The sequence below is a fragment of the Mesocricetus auratus genome, unplaced genomic scaffold (assembly GCF_017639785.1).
Source record: "Mesocricetus auratus isolate SY011 unplaced genomic scaffold, BCM_Maur_2.0 contig_5382_pilon_obj, whole genome shotgun sequence".
Taxonomy (NCBI): domain Eukaryota; kingdom Metazoa; phylum Chordata; class Mammalia; order Rodentia; family Cricetidae; genus Mesocricetus; species Mesocricetus auratus.
Window position 1 is genome coordinate 4,972 of NW_024435310.1, and position 6,285 is coordinate 11,256.

General features: G+C 39.1%; 1 long non-coding RNA gene across 1 annotated transcript; it reads right to left on the reverse strand.

The window, feature by feature from the left end:
• Nucleotides 1-621: 621 nt before the first annotated feature.
• On the reverse strand, nucleotides 622-6,062 carry LOC121138714. Its single transcript, XR_005875591.1, has 2 exons — nucleotides 5,645-6,062; nucleotides 622-2,134 (listed from the first exon to the last, which is right to left on the reverse strand). It is a non-coding gene; the product is annotated as an uncharacterized LOC121138714 (long non-coding RNA).
• Nucleotides 6,063-6,285: the final 223 nt, after the last annotated feature.

The window sequence follows — 6,285 nt, forward strand, 5'->3', positions numbered from 1 at the left end:
AGACTCCCTAAGACATCACCATATCCTAATTACCACCCAGCTCTTGAACTACATTCTGCTCTGTGCGTCCCAGTGACTAGACAGCTTGGGATACATGTGAACTGTCTGGTGTCTGTGCTGTGGTCTCCAAAGTCCCAAGAGCTTCACCGTGAGGACAAGATACCCTCGTTTCTCCCAGCTATCTCCTGTAATAACCTGTCTTTACTTGAGACAGTTTGACTGTTTAAGTTTCCCTTCACGTCTGCTTGACGATTTTATATTTTAAAAAGTACATGATGGAAGGATACTCAGCTCTAACAAGACAATTCTTCATGCCGACGCAAGCTTATTGTGGATTTCTAGCTAAGGGTTCATTACGAGATGCTGTGAGCAGAAAGCCGCATGAACTAGGGTGAAGAGAGCAGTCAGCTCATACTCGGGTTCACTTGTCGCCATGTTTTCTAAGTAAAAAAAAAAGCTAAGGTCATTTGTTTGAAGAGTAGTGACCTCTGAAAACCGAGAAACAATACAGCAAACACATTAGACAAAGGAGAAAAGATGAAGAAGATAGTTTTGGTCTAAAAACTTTTAACTATTGAATTAACACTACCAAACAGGAAAAAATACAATTTGGAAACCAGATCAGCGTATCTCTCTTGAATATTTATACTTGAGGTTAATACATGCACAGTAGCCACTTGATAAATGTTTTGCACATGGATTGAGCCAATATACGGTTGTTCAAAGAACAAATGTTAGTCAATACACTGTTTAAATGACTGATTCCCAAATTTGTGCCAGTAATTTCCATCTCGTTGTAATTCATTCCACGAAATTAGCATTCTATACAAAATAATTGGGGACGTATTTCCTTGGACATAGCATACACAATTACAGGAAATGTTAAAAAGAAGTAATTGGAGTTGGAGATGTGGAGTTAGTGCTGGGGGTGAACATACAGTTATGAGAAAGGTTCAGAAGCAGAAAGCACAGCCCACACAGTTCAAAGTGCAAAGGAAGGGTTCTTGGAAGAGGCTGAGTTATCATCGTTATGTTTTGTGATGATTTGATTAATTAATTCAACTCCATGAGTTCTCCCTACTGACCACTGATTTATGAAAACATAAAACTGGAGGGGAATAACAACTCTTCCCTTTATTCACTGGGAATAATAATAATAATAAACCATTTCATAAGATGATTTTTATAACACCAAAAACACAGGAAGGACATCACCGCAGAAAAAGGAGAATTACAAGCATGAATCTTCTATCATCATTATTGTCCAGTTCTGGACTAGGTATTGTCAATGACTTCTTCATGAGTTCAGACTTGGTATGGACTTGGTAACTAACATCACATCTGGCCTTCAGAAGTGGAGAGAGTTCACTTCCTCAAAATGTCCTACAGCCTGAGGCAAATATCCAATAATAATTTATGTATATATTTGTCTTATTTTCTTGATTATCTCAAGTAAGCCACAGTTTTAGCTCATCCTGGGAAAACATCCACAAACTTCCTCTGTGAACAGCACCAAATGCCTGGTACAGTCCACAGATCAAGCTTCTGGCTAATCACTTCACCTCCTGCTAGATTTTTATTTTCATGCCAAGAATCTTCAACCCATGCTATCTATACATGCTGTGTTCCAATGCCTGCCTGAGAAACAGACTGAAGGCTCTGGCCATTTGTTAAAAAAACACCTGTTGCCGGGCGGTGGTGGCGCACGCCTTTAATCCCAGCACTCGGGAGGCAGAGGCAGGCGGATCTCTGTGCGTTCGAGGCCAGGCTGGACCGATAGCCTCTGAAACAATACAGAGAAACCCTGTCTCGTAAAAACCAAAAAAAAAAACCTGTTTGCAGGGGATTAAGCAGGATGATCCCATCTCTCTTGTCTCCAGCGTTTGTCTAGTGTCTCTCCTATGTCAGACGTCTAGTGTGTGCTTTTAATGAGAAAGCAAGTGTCATGTCTCTCCTTACACAGGGGATGGTGGTAGCGATTGCTCAGTTCTTGACTTCCCTTGATAAGTAAGCATTTCATATGCCTGCTTTGTTCTTTAAATGTTTAAAGACTGGATTGGGGCAAGTGTAGAAGGCTGTCAGGAAAAATCCTTCCTTCAGAAAAATTGCTTTCTACTAGCCATTACACGAGCACCTGTAAGGAATAAGCACAATGAAAGTTTTTACAAAGCAATAAATTAACTGATGCATTTTAAAGTTTACATAGTATTATTTTTATAATCATTTTGAGTATATAACTAGCTTTATAAAATCATTAAAAGGAATATTAGGGGTTGGAAAAAATCATCACAATTTCTATGAACCCGATTCTATACAAATTCTGCTTCTGAATTTAATTTTAGGACGCTATAAAAACCTCAGGGAAAAACGTCTAAATGAATATACACTCAGGGAGATCACTTAATTTGAATTTCAATTTCTTTTGTCTATTCATGAAAGCACTTTGTACCAGTAATCTAAAACCAAATGGGAGTTAACCCAATCTAATTTTTTTAAAACTATGCTCCAGTAGAACTGATTCTTGATTACAGCAAGAATCTACTAAGGGAGAGGGCATAAGGCTGAGAAATAGTGTGGAACAGTGGTACCCAAACACCATGAAGTATGTCCTTCAAAAGATGGTAGACACAGAACTCATCCGGAACAGTGGTGCTCACCGTCCATGAAATATGTCCATCAAAAAATGGTGGACATGTCAAGGTCTCATCTTTCAGCTCACAGCAGAAACAGGGAGGCCTGGTATAACTGGCCTCTGGGAACCAAGGACTGACTGGAGATGATTCCATTCCTTCTTGCTATTGCCCAGTTACTCTGAGTAACTTCTGAGCTATCATCAGCACTGAGGTAGCTAAGTCATACATTTTACTTAAAAGACCTGTAATTAAGGGGAAAATGTTGTATTTATAATTGCTTCAACTCCTCAAGCAAAATTCATGCAGCCTAAGTAAGTAGAGATGTCTGCATTTAACTTTACAAATTCTGAAAAATTAAGATACATTCAATGCTTCAAACCTAGTTCTGGAAAATGATACTCCTTAATACATGAAACTTACATTGGCAAATTGAGTGGTAAGACACTATGAATTCACTTTGACTCTAACAACACAAAGTCTGTCTAAACTACTATTAGAAAAATTTTAATTCTCTCCAGGAAAGAAAATGCAATTTAAAAAAATTCATAAATGCTAATTATGACTACAAAGCAGGACCAGGGAAGAAACAGTTGTGATTGTCTGGAGATGCTCAATAGACAAAAAAATGTAAAAGGCACAAAAACAAAACAAAATAAAACAAAAAAACAATGGAGCAAGTAGTAGTTCCTCTATATATAGGCAGCAGAAGACACACGCCAAATCAAAGAAGACTCAGGTAGGATGGATGTGTCTGTAACTTAAACAATCATTTTATCCAATTAAATTGTGTTGAAGTGTTTATTAACATAGTGACTCTAACAACCCCTTGGGTCAAACCTGTTGCAGGTACCATGAGACATTTCTTCTGTAGTCACAATCATAAAACATGACATCATCACTTTGGGCTGGAGCCAACCTGAACAAAATTCCAGTACAACAGAGGTTCCAGACCTTCTGCTTTTCTGTTCTGAGATAAATGCACACGCATACAGAACACCAAGGTGGGGAAGGGGTGGAGGTCAAGACTGTGTTCCTAACTTTCATCTTTAAGTACCACAAGTAAATCATATTTAGCACAAAAAATGTGTAGAATGGTTATAATCTCTTGGGTAGCATGCATATCTCTTAGGTTCTGTCTAACAGAGAGTCTGGGAAACAGGAAAGAACCTAAGAGATATGCATGGTACCCAAGAGAAGAGGAATGAGGCAAGATCCTCTGAACAGGTGGGGAACACGTTGAGGGGTGAGGGAGAGTGGGAGCTGGGAAGAAGAGAGGGGGCGAAGAGGAAGAAAGAGTAGGTCATGGGGGAACAGGAAGGTTGAGTGGGGGGTAGAATAGGGGGAAGAGGGAATCATAGGTTAGAAGACAGATCAGGCACCAGTGTGACCTCGAGTGATCTAAAGGGATGACACCAATTGGCAAGCTAAGCAATAGTGGAGAGACCACCTCGAATGCCCATTCCTGATAATGAACTTGATGTCTATAACCATCCTGGAGCCTTCATCCTGTGACTGATGGGAGCAGAGGCAAACACCCACAGTTAAACACTGAACTGAACCCAAGGAACCCAGTGACAGAGAGAGAGGAGCGACGAGCAAATTGGCAAAGAATGGGCTGGCAAAACTGGCAGAGACAGCTGATCTGAACAGGGGAGAGCTCTTGGACCCCAGACCGACAGCTAGGAGGCCAGCATGGGACCGATCCTGACCCCCTGAATGTGAGAGTCAGTGAGGAGACCTGGGAAACCCATGGGGTCCTGAGCAGTGGATCAGTGTTTATCCCTCGAATACTAACAGACATCGTGTGTCCATAACACAAAGAGGGTTGCTCTCTCAGCCTGGACTCTCAGGGGAGTGCCTGAACCCTACCCTGAGTGAAATGACAGACTCTAGATATCCCCTATGTGGAAGGAATTGGCATTAGGATGGGAAGCTGGGGGGGGGGATGGCTACCCTCTAACCATGTGTAGCCTCACAGCATTCTACTTCAACGCCATCTCCTCTGAAAGGCCATTCCTCACAAAGTCCGTCCATCCTCTAGGGATGGCTATTTGCTGCCCTATCAGTCTGCTTGATCGTCCTCAGGGAATGTATCACTGTCTGTCTTGGTAGAGCTCATCTATAGATTCTCAGTCATCCCAGGAACTGGGTGTAAGCTTCGTGAGATTAGAAATTTCTGTTTCCTTCACCATTCTAACCATGGCATCCAAAAGCACATGTTGACGCCACTTAGGAAAACATGCTGAAATAAATGAGTAGCAGTTATAAGAAATAATATACTATTGATGCTAAAATAATGTAGCTTCAATCTAGGTATCATTATATTTTATTAGTGCATCCCTTAAACTGTGTGATAATTGTTTTAAAATTCCTATTCATTCATAAACTAAATCCTCCTCAAGACTCTTCAATGAACTTAAAAGTGGAACATAAAAAAAAGGCTAAATTAATGAATGGGGTGAATTGTTCTTAGTGAATCTCCAATGTTGTTAGAAAGTATCAGGTTTCATTTCTTCAGTTGATTAAGCTGAAATTTATGTGAAAACTCTTTCCAGTAAAATTAAAATTACAACAAACAAACACAAAACCCAGTATATGACCAAAAAGATAGACAGAAGTGTGTTTTCTAGGTCACATATTGACGTAAAAAATAATTTTAATGACTTGACCGCCAAATTTATTTGATCATGCTGAAAAGAGCATGCCTCATACTACATAACTATTTTAATGACTGAAAGTCTATCATAACCCATTTATTACTTTTTTAAAATTAGTTTTCACTGTTCAAGCACCAAAAGCAACTTCTGGCTTTGAATGTTGGAATGGTCTAACTAGATTTATGTTACAGCTTCTGCAGTCTAAGAAATAATGGTATTATTAGTCACTAAACATTTTTGTAAGAGAATAAAGTATGACCACTACAAAATAAAGACAAAACATAATTCAACATAGTGATATATTCTTTGACCTATTCAATATTCAAAGGTAAAATGAACCTCCAGACCAATTACCTATCTTTGGAGTGTACTTGGCTTGGATGCCTATGTATTTTCCTCCATATTATTTGTGGCTTGGTGATGATTAAACACCTGCTCATAGTGACAGTGACCAGCTGCATGTCTGTGAAGGAAGGCTAGTCAAGCCTACAGGACTAGGCCCTGCCTTTAAAAAAGAGTAGATCTAATTAGTACCTGTGGGATTGAACCTGCAGCTTCAGACTCATTATCACAAGAAAGCAAAACCCTATCAGAATATCATGACTTGCAAACCATTCTCCATGTTTCATCTCTAGCTGGAATCACTATCAGTAATAAAGGAATGATTTTTTTTTCTGGGAGGCATATGTCAGCAGCAGTAAACTTCTGCAGAATGTAAGAGGCCCTGCATTTTTTCCACAGTGTCACAAAAAGTATTCTTTTTTTCATTTATCATTTGTTTTTTTCTTAAAAAATTAGAGTAGGGTAGAAGTTTATTCATAAGGAGAAATTCATATGGGGACCAGATTATAAATAACTTTAAATCTACTTGGAAGGTAGCCTAAAAACAATGAAAAAGAATGGCATAGAGCAAAATAAATAAAAAAATACATTTTTACCAAATTAGCTTTTGAGAGCAAAAAGTACTTAGGAAAAGTTCATGCCAGTTTTGACAG